This window comes from Ursus arctos, unplaced genomic scaffold (assembly GCF_023065955.2).
Source record: "Ursus arctos isolate Adak ecotype North America unplaced genomic scaffold, UrsArc2.0 scaffold_4, whole genome shotgun sequence".
NCBI classification, from domain to species: domain Eukaryota; kingdom Metazoa; phylum Chordata; class Mammalia; order Carnivora; family Ursidae; genus Ursus; species Ursus arctos.
This window is the reverse complement of record NW_026623056.1, coordinates 91,880,022-91,895,395: the sequence shown is the minus strand read 5'-3', so window position 1 is coordinate 91,895,395 and position 15,374 is coordinate 91,880,022. Positions and strand designations below refer to the sequence as shown.

At 47.4% G+C, this 15,374-nt stretch overlaps 1 protein-coding gene across 4 annotated transcripts in view; it reads right to left on the bottom strand.

Moving 5' to 3' along the window:
- PKNOX1 (PBX/knotted 1 homeobox 1) overlaps window positions 1-15,013 on the bottom strand; it is a 59,440-nt gene extending 44,427 nt beyond the window's left edge. For 2 of the 4 annotated variants that reach the window (XM_026497587.4, XM_048214878.2), the window contains exon 1: window positions 11,136-14,249. The gene's annotated coding sequence lies outside the window, so the exon portion shown is untranslated. Of the gene's footprint in view, window positions 1-11,135; window positions 14,250-14,881 lie in introns of those variants that run through there. The other 2 variants (XM_048214877.2, XM_048214875.2) reach the window with 2 other exon arrangements.
- Window positions 15,014-15,374: the final 361 nt, after the last annotated feature.

The window sequence follows — 15,374 nt, the reverse complement described above, 5'->3', positions numbered from 1 at the left end:
TTAAACAAAAGCCCCGCACTCTGCTGGCAGAGATGAGGTGAAACCTGGAGCACTAAAGGAGTCCTGGGCCTCAGGAACTGCTTAACTGGTCTGAAGAGCAACTGACCACACATACAGTTCGCTAGAAGAACTGTCACACTCTTCTCAAAATCAACCTAAGAACATAGTGTTACTGTTGTGACCTCAAAGGTGGATGAAAGTGCGAAATGTGGCCCAAATCCAATAGGCAGGCATTTTAACGTTTTTATGCATTCCTGTCCAGGCGGATGGGAAGAAATACAGTTTTTCAGAGAAGAACAGCTATAGACGGACTAGTTGAATCCCAGTGAGTGGCGAAGTCTTTCGTGTGTGCTCAGAGCAGGTGGAGGAATCAGGGAAGGCCCCTGGGGCTGGGAAGCAGTGCGTGTGGGGCGGAGGGCAGGCTGCGGCCCTAGCAGGGCAGGGCCCGTCTCTCATCATCCCAGCCACAACCCCTCAGCCAATGGGGGTCCTCCACAAGGGAACTCCTGCTTGTCTGAGCGCACTTTTTAATTTATTTTTAAAGATTTTATTTATTTATTTGACACAGAGAGAGAGAGTACAAGCAGGGAGAACAGCAGGCAGAGGGAGAAGCAGGCTTCCTGCTGAGCAGGAAACCCGATGTGGGACTCAATCCCCGGACCCTGGGATCGTGACCTGAGCCGAAGGCAGACGCTTCAGTGACTGAGCCACCCAGGCGTCCCTGTTTGAGAGGATTTTATTGCCTTAGGGATGGCATTAAGCCCTGTGGAAGATTTATATATTTTAAGATTTTTATGTTAAACTTCAGAATAAACTATGTATTTGACCTTTAAGGCATTTGTATAGTATTTAAGACAATTCGGCAAATCAATTTACACTTTAGCCTTGACTCGACTCTAATTTAAAACGTAATTGGGGCGCCTGTATGGCTCAGTTGGTTCATCATCTGACTCTTGGTTTTGGCTCAGGTCATGATCTCAGGGTCCTGGGATCGAACCCCACACTGGGCTCCCTGCTCAGCGGAGAGTCTGCTTGAAGATTCTCTCCCTTTACTGATCCCCCCCCCGTCTCTCCCTCTCAAATAGATAAATCTTTAAAAAATAAAATGTATAATTAAGCTTCTGATTTTAGACATGATTTTTTTTTATTTTAGTGAAAACGTGTAAGAGAGAAATTTACAGAGACTGTAAACATTCTTCGTCTATGCAAGTTTATCGATTGCTAGGCACTCTTTTAGGTACTGGGAATATAGCAGTGAGCAAAACCAAGTTCTTGACTCTGCAAAGCACACTTCCTGATAGGCTTGGAAAGAACTTGAGATCCATTATGTATGTAGCTTTAAATTATTACATCTAATTGGAAAGGTTTTACTTGATGGTCAGATATTCCAGGTATTTAAAATGACAATTAAATCTAGAACAATAAGAATTAACCTAGGGGGGCACCTGGTGGCTCAGTCAGTTCAGCATCCGACTCTTGGCTTCACCTTAGGTCATGATCTCAGGGTCGTGAGGTGGAGCCCCAAGTGGGACTCCATGCTCAGTGGGGAGTCTGCTTGAGATTCTCTGTCTCTCCCTCTGTCCCTCTCCCTGATTTGTGCTCTCTCTCCCTCTCTCTAAAATAAATCTTTTTTTTTAAGTATTAAAACTATGGCTTAGAATGTATAAGGGAATTTAAGTTGTAAATGGGACTAATCATTAAAAATGATAGAGTCTGGGGTGCCTGGGTGGCTCAGTCAGTTAAGTGTCTGCCTTTGGCTTAGGTCATGATCCCAGGGGTCTGGGATTGAGCCCCACGCTGGGCTCCCTGCTTGGCAGGGTGTGTATTTTTCCCCCTCCCTCTGCTGTTCCCCCTGCTTGTTCTCTTTGTCAAATAAATAAATAAATAAATAAATATCTTTTAAAAAAAATAAAAATTGGGGCGCCTGGGTGGCTCAGTCGTTAAGCGTCTGCCTTTGGCTCAGGTCATGATCTCAGGGTCCTGAGATAGAGCCACACGTCAGGTTCCCTGCTCAGTGGGAAGCCTGCTTCTCCCTCTCCCACTCCCTCTGCTTGTGTTCCCTCTCTCTCTCTCCCTGTCAAATAAATAAGTTTTTAAGATAAAAAAATAAAAATAAATAAAAATTTTTAAAAAATGATACAGTCTGATCAGCTTGAGTTGATCAAAGTTTACCTGAAAGTGAAGGTTAAAATTTACCAAGTTATACAGAGAATAATAAAATTTTAAAGTCCACATAAAAGCGTAAGAAAAGAACAGGCCCGTAACTTCGTAGCCTAAAAAAATGTTGACTTTAAATAATCTCAAATAATCTTTCCTATGCTCAAAAGCCTCACTTCAAAGGGCACTAAAAACTCACAGCAAGAAAAGATAGATGCTAACAACGTTTTCGCCCCTTAATAGCAAACGGAAACAGAACGTGTGTGTCACACACAGGGGAATGGTGAGATCAAATACAGGCAGTCGTCATCAGTCATGAACAGGGTGGTTACAGCCAAGTGCGGCCTGGAAGGGCTCCCAGCAACTGCCCAGCGGAGAGGGAGGGCACACATCTGCTGTGCGTTCACTTAGCCCACAAGTATGTACTGAAGGTCCTCTCTGTGTTCTGAATGCTGGGGATGGGACAGCAAGCAACACAAGGTCCCTGCTGTCAAGACACAGCTTTATAACAAAATGTACTTATGGATTAATCTAGGGAGAAGAGACGGCTCTCTCGTACCAGGTCACCCCATCCAAGAGCATGGGGCCCCCTCCCGCAACCCTAGGAAGTTCAATGGGCTCTGTGGAGGTCTAATGTACTCCTGGTTACATTTATTCCTAAATATCTTATGGTTTTCTCGCTACTGTCCAAAGTTATCTCACTGCTCTCATACTTTCTGAAGACTGCTGCATAGAAATTCCCCCAGTTTGTGGAGACTAACTTAGTATCCGCCAACTTTGTTGGGCTGCCTCTTCTTCTGGCAGTTCATGGAGAGTCCACACGTTGTTCTTGGCACATGTCATTATCTGTAAATCATGGGGCTGCAATCCCAATCAAGATACCTGTCGTTTTTGAGAAACTCAAGAGGCCTATTCTAAAATGCATATGGGAGAATAAAGGTCCATGAATAGCTAAATTACTCTTGAAAAGTTTAAGAAATACCAACTTCCAAAATATCCTACGAGGCCACGGTCACAACCAAATGTGGGTAATGGCACAAGAACAAATAAACAGGCCAATGGAACAGAAGAAATAAGACATTAGACTTTTCAGGGCTTGAAGAAGTACCAAAACTGCACAAAACTTTGCAATTTTGATGCTTTTACAAAAACCTCTGAACTTGATCAATTCCTGCAAAGTGCTGGTGAAACTGGGTTTTGGCGCTACTCTCCAAGCACACTGTACCCGTCAACCGCACGCTCTCTTGGTCAGCCACATGGGCACGGTGACTCTTGATGACCGGGCTGTTTAAGGCAGAAGCACTGACAAGATAAAATCTCTACAGATTGGAAGAACACTGTCTCAAAGCTGTGTGAGAGCCCTATTTATGTAGTCCATGCTAACGCACAGACGCATGGAAAGTTTGTTCTAAGAGGCTCACTTTTCGTTTTACATGAAGGGTAGAGAGGGGAAAATGAGAGAAGCAATATCACCTAAATGTCTCACTCTATATGTCAAGACCTATGGGAGGCACTTTAATTCACTGACTCCTCCCACTGAGATGTGCGGTCTTTGTCCCCTGCTCTTGAATCTGGGCTGATCTTAGTGACTCACTTGGAACGAGAAGGCAGTGGAAATGATTTGAGGTAAGTCCTCCCAAAGACTTCAGTCCTCAGCCATCAAGCCACCGCCAGCCTGAGTCTTCCTAGCTCACTGTGGAGCAGAGAGGGCCGTTTCCACTGTAGCCCTTTCCAAATTCCTGACCCACGCAGCCACGAGCATAACAAAATGGTTGTTTTATGGGGTGGTCGGGTTCACACTAGCAGTTAACCAGAACACTCTGGTAGATAATTGGTAACAGGATCCCCAGAGGTTAAATACCTTTGTGAGGTCGGTCTGTCTGGCTCTGAAGCCCGGCTGTGTCTTTGACACATTATCTCCGAGAATACAGTAACCTTGTTTCTAACATAACTGTACAGTTCACAGGGAGATCAGTACGGCATCTGGTAGCCTGTACAACTTTGATGCCTCCACGTTAATTTCATGAACCCAATCTATGAATTACGGTGTCATTCAAAATGGGAAACACTAAGCATGGATGAAGGCGGTGATCCATGGGCAAACAGGAATGACTTTCAATCACAGCAAGGATGTAACGCCTGACGCTGCCCACATGCGTGACTGCTCCGCAGACATTAACAAGAGTCAAAAGAAAATGACAGCCTGGTGCCTAGGAGCAGAAGAGGCACCCCCCACAGTCAATGTTTGGAAGTCAGGCATCTCCAAAGTACCATAACACAAATTACTGAAAAGGAAAGAACTCCTTGCTCATGCCTCATCCACACCTATAAAAAATACACGATGTAGCAAACGTTTATTGATGGCATGTGAAGGATGCTTGATACTACTTGTAAGCATGTAAGGGTTAAAATGCTGGGCGACAAAGACTCTAACTGCAACTGTGAAGATTATTTTCCAGAATATCACTTTGGAGAACAGTCATCTAGCTTTGATTCAACAAATCTATAAAAACAATCACCCTGCTGAAGAGGGGGTGAAGCAGCCCCTCACATCTCCATTTCCTGACCTCCCAGCAATGCCTCCAGATCTTTCTCCCACGGCCACTCTTCCCAACCCCCACCCCATCCCGAAGTCCATCCTCCACACTGCAGCCCCAGTGATGGGCTTCCTTAAGGCTTGCTTCTTTCCCTGTTATCAATTTTACCAATTTTCAGAAAAATCTGCTGGTTCCCCAGCATTCTCCAATAATGACCAGTGAGGCTATTTTTAGTACATTATGCTCTCATGGGTTTGAACACTTAAAAAAAAAATCACAGTTTTATATAAATGCATATATTTTTTGGTATTCCAAATTATCCCATGTTTGGCTAATGCAAGCCCCTTAGAGCCTTTAACACACCCTACTAATTCTCGATAGCTTGCTTTCAGATAAAAGCAAGTCACTCCATGCTCATCTTGTTCATTTTCTGCACCAAACTCTAACTCTGCCATTCATCCAAGGGGCTCTGATTCCTTTCAGTGGGAAATGATACATAGAGACCACAGTCTAGGCATCATGGGTGCTCACTGCTTCTGGTTGGTCACTGTTTCTAGGCTTTTCAGGGGACACAGGAAATGTTTTCTCATTAAAATTCTTTCAAAACAAGTTAACACTGATATCTACAATGCAAATTTGGGATTACAGGGTATTTACCTAACTATTTTGATTTCATGCTTGTATATCTTTTCTTTACCCTGAAAACCTTGACCATGTAACATAATGTCATACAAATTTTTATTTAATGGTCACTACAATTTATACAAAGTTTGACCTAACTCACACAATGGTTCCTAGTGTCTTTTTAAACAGATAAATAAATCTTTGACTACCTTCTCAAGTTCATCTAAAGTTGCTGGTCTGTACAGGTTTTCCACCTCCAAGGCCAATTCTGGTCGTTTATGTCTTCCTCATAAACCATCCACAAGTCTTCAAATTTGTGGCCAAATTGTACGTGGTGTATTCCTATTTAAAAATCTTCATATGTGCAGTTATATCCTTTTTGTAAATATTGTGCTCTCATTTCTTCTTAATCAGATTTGCAAAAAACAAAAATAGATTTACCTCTATTTTCTTTGACTTATTTTCCTGGTTTCTTGAGTTGAAAGCTGAATGCATTTACTTCTCTTCTTCTCTAATGCATGTAGGTTATGTATTTTCCTTCTCCTGAGAACTGTTTCTGCCTGATCCTATGATTGTGCTATGTAGCCCTCTGTCATTCCCTTATACAGTCTGAAAATAGTTTTGATCTCTTCTTTAATCTAGGAGATATAATAAAGGGGGTCTTAACATTTTCAGGGAGTTATTCTTAGCTATCCTTTCACTCTTAGGTTCTAGCTAGTGCATTATGGTCTGAGAATCTGGCCTATAGGACTTACTTTTTGAAACTTGGGGCTTTTCTTTGTGGCCTGTATGTGGCCAGTTTTGTTAAATGTTCCATGTAAATGAAGAGAATCTCTATTTTATGTTTGTTGGGTACAAATTCCTGTACATATCTATGGCCACATTATTTAAATCATTTATATAGGTGGCTCTCAACTGGAGGTGATTTGGCTCCCCAAGGACATTTGGCAATGTTCAGAAACATTTCTGGGGGCACCTGGGTGTCTCAGTCGTTAAACATCTGCCCTCAGCTAAGGTCATGATCCCAGGGTCCTGGGATCGAGTCCCACATCGGGCTCCCTGCTCAGCAGGAATCCTGCTTCTCCCTCTCCCACTGCTTGTGTTCCCTCTCCCGCTGTGTCTCTCTCAAATAAACAAAATCTTAAAAAACAAAACAAAACAAACATTTCTAGCTATCACAATTAGGGAGATGGGTACCTACTGGTATCTAGTGAGTAGAGACCAGGGGTGCTGTTCAGTAATCTTCGGTGCGCAGGATGGCTCCCTGACAAAGAATGATCTGGCCCCAAATGTCAACAGGGTCAGGCTAAGAACTCCCCCGCCACATCCTTTCTTCTTTTTGGTCGCCTTGGTTTGCAGCTTGCAGAGTCACATTACAGTCCCCCCTTTTACATATAGAACTGTCAACTTCTATTTTGGAAAGTTTTACTGTTACATTAGTTTACGAGTATTAAACATACCTTTGAGTAATAGGACGTATCCCCCAGTGCTCTGTAACTTGAGTCTAGTTGTGTCCAGCTTGATGGTACTAAACCTGCTTTCTTTTTGTTAGGACTGAGAGTGATTCCCATCCCTTAGTTTCCTACTTCTTTATGTTCTACATGTATCACCTATAAACAGCATTTAACTAGATTTCACTCTTCTCCTACATCTGGAGTTACTATCACCTGGGAGATTTAGACCCTTTTACATTAATTGTAGTTACCAATACATTTGGGCTTACTCATGCCATCTTATTATTAGTTGTTTGCTTTTAATATACCAAGTAAACCTCCTTGTTTTCTTCTCCTTTTCTAAGTTTTTATTTTTAAGTAATCTCTACACCCAGCGTAGGGCTCGAACTTACAACCCCAAGATCAAGAGTCACATGTTCCACCCACTGAGCCAGCCAGGCGCCTCTCTTCTCTCTTCTTAACACCCTTTTGTTGAAATGAAGCTCTTCTTCACTCCATCTCCCTCTGGTCCTTTGGGAATTGCACAGCCTACCTTCAGTCTTCCATCGCTTGCTCTCACACTAGCTGAAATCAACACTAACACCATCATCCCAATCCAGCTCTCTAACAGTCCTGCTGCAGCAACGAAGTGTAAACTTATGTTCACTGTACTTCCACACTTGAATCTGTCCTCCTTAGCAGTAGGGACTGGGACATTTTGTCCTTATAGGTTCAGTGCTGGTTGTGCATACACAAGTCTGGAAAGGCAAACACAACTAGATCATTTTAGAACATTTTTTAACCCTTTAACATGAATTTCGGGGCATTTAAGGTCAAATTTTATTATCTGTGGGTTTCTCTTAGCCGTAATGCTTCAATCCCAATTAATGCCACGTGACCTATATAAACGGTATGTACACGTAAACACATTTAGTATTCTATACACTCATAATACAGTACTATACACTCATAATACAGTACTATACACTCATAATACAGTACTATACACTCATAATACAGTACTATACACTCATAATACAGTACTATGATGCCTGCTTTTAACGAGGAACCACAACAAACATAGCAAAGCATATTACAATAACTATTTTGAACATCCGATTATTCTGCCTAGTCCAGACAGATTTCAGATAATTTTAATGGTACCCTATGAAGAATACAACTAAAAAGAGAAAATATTTAAATGCTTTATTTGCACTATCATCATCACTTCCATAATGTTTTCCACTCCATGCAAATTCAATTAATTATCCACTTGGAGGTCAATTCACATAATTTTTTTTAAAACAGGGAAAATAACAGACATACTGATAGATTTTTAAAATTTAAAATAGTTACAGGTTACATTCTCGGGATATACTGGACTGACATTAAAACTGAAACAGAGAAACAAACATTTAAACAAACAATAGGTCAAGTGCACCCTCAGGCAAGTTAACTTCACATTATCCTGACCCGTCAAAACATCGAGGAGAAAACAGCAGTCATAAAAGAGCTGAAGATTATTAGTCCCCCTTTTTATTCCTTTTACAAAAGAAATGCTGAAAGAGATTTGAAAACAAGCAAACAAAAACGTGGGGTGCGGGCAGAAATTCTAGAAAGAAAAAAGAAGCTCTGACAAACTAAAGACCAGTGAGGGCACCCCAGCCCAGCCCCCCAGGAGCCCAGCTGGCCGCCCATCCCCCCCCCCCCCAACTTCTGAGCCTGGCCCGGGGCCCACTGGCCCTCACACCCAGCGCTCCTGAGCCAGGAGCCCGGCCAACACAGAGAGTGCCGCCCCCAGGAGGGGCCGCCGGCCAAGGAACCCTCCCTGCTTTCCCAGCAGCATCCGAGGTCGCAGATCGACTGCTTCTGGGCCAGGTGGTGGCACCCCTGAGAGAATTCGACCCTGTATATTGACTTCATCAGCGAAGCAAGGCTTCCCAGGGCTCAGAGGCCAACAAACGAATTGAGCACAGAAGCAACAGGAACTAGTCACTAAAGCAGACTTCTTTCTAGATTTGGCTTCCAGCATGCAGTCACACGGAGGCCTGGAGATTCTAATTCTGGGTTAGGAGTTATTTACACAGGCCGTGTTTTTACACCGATGGTATCACAGACCAGTCCCGGCAGGGTGCAGTCCACCAAGGGAAACTATCCTACTTCTTCCCTTTTCTTATTCATATTTCCCAAACAGAGTTATGCAATTTTATCCATTTAGATCCAGACTGACTTCCACATGTTTCAGTTGAAAACTGAGCGGAGGTCAGCAAACTTTTTCTGTAAAGGGCCAGACAGTAAACTTCAGGCTTTGAAGGCCACATACTGTCTTCATTACATATTCTTCTTCCCTTTCATGTCCCTTTGAAATGTATAACGTATGGCCCCAGGGCCAAACAAGAACAGCCTGCAGCAGAGCCCTTGCCAACCCCTGGCCTAAAACATAGCTGTCCAAAGAGACATGTGATACTTTAAAAACTGAACTGTACTATTTTTAACTCATCCAGAATTTGCTAACTCAGTTTTGGTGACATCAAGATTCGCATTTTTCAGCGAATCTACAAACGTGCCTGATGCAGGAGGAGCAGCCCCTCCCTCCCAGGCTGCCAGACTCCGCAAAGGGCTTCTTTCCCAGCGGGGCAGCTTCCCAGCTGTTCTCAAAAGCTGCTTTATTTAACCAATGAGCGCGATCAATTCCACTGACAGAGAAATGCAAGAAATTCTAGGGGAATTTCAGGTTTGCTGTCTCTCAGAGAGCCCGTTACGCAGCCAGAACAGGACTGCCGACAATAGCAACAGTCGTGAGACACTGGCAAACCACATCTCTCCCTCTTTCTCGTTTTTTGTTTTGGTTACTAATATTCCCCAAAAACATTTAACCGAGGATCCTTTTTCAACTAAACCCATTTATTAAAGCTAAGAAAGCTGTCAGGGAATCCAAGAAAATTGTCAAAATTCTATATTAAAAAAAAAAATTTCTTTTCCCAGATACCGCTCAGGAAACTGTGACTATGATTCAAGGAGTTTTCATTTTGAGTGTGGGAATCTTCGGTGCCTGCGGCTCAGAAGCTCGAGCCACCTGTCCGCTGCCTTCCGTCCCAGCTTCACACCCCCCACCCCTGGGAGATGTTCAGTCAACAACTCATATTAAGGAAAACATACATCAAGAAATCACTTTATTTTTCAAACAAGGTTTGGGGAGGTGCCTCTTGAAGTTTAATATTCAAATAAAATCAGATACTAAATCCTGTTAAACTCTGTATTTAAATTTTTTAAAAAGGCATTTCCAAGCTAAAGGTCCACATGTCCATTAAAGTGACAGCAAAATTCTAATAACAAAAGTGATTTCATGGTATTAGAATCTGTTTTGGTAAATTCTGAGCTGGATGATCTTAGTAGACTGCTGCTAGAATTTAAAATTACATCACACCCTTGCTTTTCAGACTGCGACTATCATTGGCATCATTAAAAACTGACACTCAAAACTTTCATGATGGACTTGTTATTAAGAGTTAAGGAATGTTTTACGAAAAATAAGAACCCCAACTCTTCGAAGCAAGGGCCTGTTCACACGGACAATTTCTTGCCAGGGCACTGTGTGTTCAGGGACTGAGCGCCACAGAAATGGACCCAGGAGCACCCTCCCTCCTACCCACATCCCCTGTGATCTGACCAGCACTAAGCTTGGTAAGGCAGAGAATGACGAAAAAAACATAGGAAATATCAGAACCTAAATGCTCAAAAGACTCTGCAACATCAGACACGGCCATAAAGCAATACAGAAAAAAAAAATTATGTGGCGCTCTTTGATACATTTTTTAAGTGAGAAACGTGTGCATTATATAAGTACATGGAAATATACATAATAATGCTGACTGAAAATACAATACGAAATAACTAACATGTAAATATGGGTGCATATCCCATTAAACTCAGGTTCCACACAATACATTTTGGGAAATGCCATTTTAGATCAGTTCTCAACCAGGGGTGACTTTTGTCCCCCAGGGAACATTTGGCAATATCTGAAAACATTTTTGGTTGTCACAACTGGAAGTGGGGGTCCCAGTGACATCTGGTGGGTAGCGACCAGGAATGCTGCTGACATCCCACAAGGCACAGGGCAGCCTCCACAACACACAAGTATCTGGCCCCAAACGTCAACAGCCCCACAGCTGAAAACCCCTGCCCTACAGTATCACAGATCTGTCTGCACTTATGCTGCAATAAATTCTGCTAAAGTACCTCCTTGGGGGCAGGGGGGAGTACAGTTTAACACACAATTTAGAAGAATGCAAAGCTAAATTCCCAAGTTTTTAATGCAAAAAAATATACACCTTGATAAAATATCTCAAACAACATAAAACAACATATATTGACAGCTTACCAAGCTTTCATGAAGCATTCTTCTTTAAAAAGTCTGATCAATACTGTTCTGGCTGGAACCTGCATCACAGTACCTCCCAATCCATAGTCCCTTCTGAGTGACCCAACCCTACCGGAGGCCCCGCTGAAAAAGGGTGGTTGTGTGGAAGGCAGGAGCCCACCCCTCCCTAGGGCAGCACCTAGCCCAGGGGTCAGCGCCTGGGAGGTGCGTGGAGGGAAAGAGCTCAGTCACTCTCTCTGGGGTGCGCGGGGAAACAGGAAGAGGATGAGGCGGCAGTGCTGGGCCCCAAGCTGCGGGGAAGAGAGAACGCGCAATCAACAGGGTGCAGAGCAAGCAGCCAGCGGAGAGCAACAGTCCAGCTGAACAGACTCCGGCCAGAGCTCAAAGGAGTTCTGTGGGCCCCAAAGCCCAGCACTAGTGGTCCCTGGGATCCCACTAGATTCCTACTTTCCTTATTCCTGTGTAACCTTCAGCCCCTGGACTGGAAGTCAGCCTGCTCCCGGCCACCTGGAGACCTGACGAAACCAGCTCATCATTCTGTACGTGTCAGTCACAGATGGCAGACGATAAAAGCGCTTCCAGGGAATGTGCCCCGCAGCCCTAGCAGCCCATGCACGGCTGCATCCGGCTAGAGACTGCACAAAGGAACACATGCCTTTGGGTGGGGGGGGGTCACCCCAAGCCGAAATGGTCTCCCCCAGATAGGAGCAGCAACCATCCACGCTGAGCGGCTTACCCAACCGGGAGAGGAGGCAGGACCTGGTCGCCGACCTGTCAGGAAGACTGTGTCCTATCATTTAAAGGAAGACTCAACACAAGAAAATGAATCCAAAATTTGACTCACAAACTCCTGGTCTTGCAACCTGGTAGTTCAATTGTTTTGAAGATTTTGAAAACACTAGAACCTTTTCCCTAAGGAATCCTAGATAAAATTAAGAAGCTGCTCTGTCCCCTCGCCACCTCCTCTCGCTAACCCCGCCCCGTCCCCCAGACCCCCTCAGAACCACAGCGCTTCCAAGCCACTGGTTTCAAATGACCTTGTCAGACAGCACGTTTGCTGTGGTATCACACAGCCTTCTGTGAATGAAGTTTCCAGAAACAGTAACTAAAACAAGGGGCGGCTGGTGGAATGGCAGGTGTAGCCTCATTGGACAGGCCCTGCAGCCAGGCCTTTTTACCAAATGACCAGGCTTCCCGGCTCTTAAATGCTGATTCTAACCATTTCCAGACTGAACTCTTTCTACAATATCTTTCCACCGTCCACGACAAAACTGTAACTGACCTGGTTGTGGCGTAAGCCGGGGCACTCCCCCACGTGGCTGCTGCAGCTCCCTCAGCCCTGACAATGACCCCAGACTGCTAAGCTGTGGGTTCCCTGTCTGCCCTGCTTTTATTCTCTCACCCCCTAGCCACCGGTACGACCGTCCGAGGAAGGAAAACAAGGGCAGATACATATGTCTACTAACAGATGGTGGAGAGTACCTGGACTTCTAACGCACAGGTCCTGACCTTGGTCTCCGTGAAGCTGAATGAGAACACACACCACACCTTTACTTGCAATAACCTCCAGCTGAAACTTAGCACCCATTCAATCATGAAGACACGAAATCCCGGAGTTGCAGCACTACCTGTGACTTTTTCACCGAGAAACTACAGTTACTTTCACAAAGCACTAGAGTTGCTACGGAAATCTCGAAGCTGTCAGTTATGCTGGTCACAGCGCCAAAAGGAATCACTAACCCCGAACCTGACCTGTTACTAAGTGAGCTCACAAAGGGCACATAAGCAGCGTGAGCATCAGCTTGGTTCAATATTTTGGTAGCTGTATTTCAATATAATATATGGGCTCTCTCCTCCATCCTATTTTCTCAAAAACGTTTGTGAGGAGCCGAGGCCAGGTGAAGCACTAAAAGGCCCTGGGAGGCACAGGAAGTGGATTCAGGCTTTCTCCTAAACAGTTTCTAATAGTTTAACAATTTGCAACAGAAGTGAAAGTTACAGCTAGAATGTTGCTGTTCGCACACAGTACCCTTCCTTCGCATGGAGTACCTCTCTAAAGCTGTAATACGCTGAGACAGAACTGTAAATGTGTGTAAACCAGTGGACAAGAAGCCAAGAAACTGTTTGCACCGGCGGTATCACTAACCACCCGACATGTAGACACTTAAATCCTCAGCACTGAAGGTCAATCTTTCAAGTCCTGTTTCATCCACATGTTTCACCAATTCTAATTCCCACTTTTAAATCTCTGACGTAGGAAAGCACCCTTCTTCTGCTCACACATTCTACCTTCATGATCCACGTGTCCCTCTCCACGCTCAGTACACTAAGGAAAGGAAAGGTAGATCTGAGTCAATCTGCCACCTTCCAAATCAACGTGCACACAAGTACATATGAGTGCATCACCGACAACCGCACTGGCAAACGTTTCCATTTCGCCTCGAATTCTCCCTTAGAATATTTCGAACACACCATTCGGAGCATTATATAATGTATCAAATAAATGTTGTATTATATAAACACATTATTTCCTTTTTCAGAATGTCAGAAAAAAGTATAAACTCACGCCCAACTAAAGCTGAGGGTGTCATTCACCCTCAAGTGGGAAGTACTCACTTCCTAAGGAAAAAACAAACAACCCAGAAGTTTCTACAGAAAGCTAATTCTCACACTCCAAGTGCGCGTCCTGCCCTTCCACATGCCGACTACACCCGGGCTGGCTGCGAGTGTCCAGGCCGCCCTCCCGGAGCCCTGCTCGGGACCCCCGCCACGGCAGGCCAGCCAGCACACAGCCCAGCCCACTGGCCAAACCTCGGCACCACGGGCACAACAGGGCACTTCCACCGCCGCCGGGACGAAGCAAAGCAGACTCAACTTTTCCTAATTCTTGTCAAGTGACTCACGATTTCTTCTGCAGGAATGTGAGATGCCAGCGAGCGGCCAGCCCCTGCCCCGCACCTCCAGGCATCTACTCCCCCCCCACCCCGCCCCCGGCCGGTCATTACAGGCGGCACATCTGCGCTAAACTAATTCCAGGAACGGGGGCACCCTGTCCTCGGGCGGGAGGGCAGCCGCCCCGGCTACCCAGCCCCATCCGAGGTCCGCCTCCAGGGGGCTCCAGGCGACCCCGCGCCCCCGCCCCTCGGATCCCGGCCCCGCGCCCTCCCCCGCCCTACCGGCCCCGCCGGCCCCGCCCCACACCCCGGCGGCCGCGGCTCCGAGCGCGCCCCCGCGCCCTTCCCCCCCTCTGCCCCCGCCGCCCTCCCCCGCCCCCCGGCCCGAGTCCGCGCACCCCCGCCGCCCAGCCCCGCCCCCGCGCGCCCCCAGCACGGCCCCGCCCCCCCGCGCGCCCCCGCGCCCCCGCCCGCGCAAGGGCGCGCGCCGCGCTCCGAGAGGGACGGTTAGGAGCGCGCGCCTCACAGCGGGCCCCGCGCGGCAGCGGCGGCGCCTTCCAGAAATTTCCGCGTCCCTAAACCCACACAGAAAAACAAGCGGGGCGCGCCCCCGCGGCGGCCCGGCGGACAGCGCCCCTCCCCGCGGCCTCGGCTCCCTTCCCCCACTCGCACCCCCTCCCCGCCCCCTGCCCCGGGCGGCGGGTCCGGCGCGGCCCTCCCGGGCGGCGGCGGCCCGCGGAGACCCGGGCGGCGACGGCGGGGCGGCGGCCGCGGCGCCTGCGGGCCGGCGTGATTGATAGGGACGGGGCGGCGGAGCGGCGGCGGCGGCGGAGCGGTTGAGTGACAGCTTACCTGGGTGCCAATCTTCATCACACTGACAAGCGGCTGCAGCAATCGGGACCCGCAGTGCCGCGCCCGCGTCCAACCGTCACGCCGACGCTGGGCCACGCGACACAGCCTCGCTCAATGGGAGGAGGGCGACGCCGACGCGCGCCGCATCAATATTCAGAGAGGGGGCGGGGCCTGCCGGCCCCGGGCCCCGCCCCGTCCCTGCGCCGCGGCGGCGCGGGGCGGGGTCCGCGCGCCGGGGGCGGGGAGCGAGGCGGGGGCGGGCGGTGGTCGGCCCCGCCCCCGCCTCGCGCCCGCGCCGGGCCCCGCCCCCAACAGGGCGCGCCGGGGAGCGAGGAGCAGCCCGCCCCTCCCGGCCGAGAGTGCCGCCTCTTGACTATGCTGCTGGAGGCGTGGCCTGAGCGTGCCACGCCCCCCACTCGCACTCGGGCGGGGCGGGGTTTGTGGCGCGGGCTCGGTGGGCGGAACCATCCGCCGCACGCCGGCGGGGAGGGCC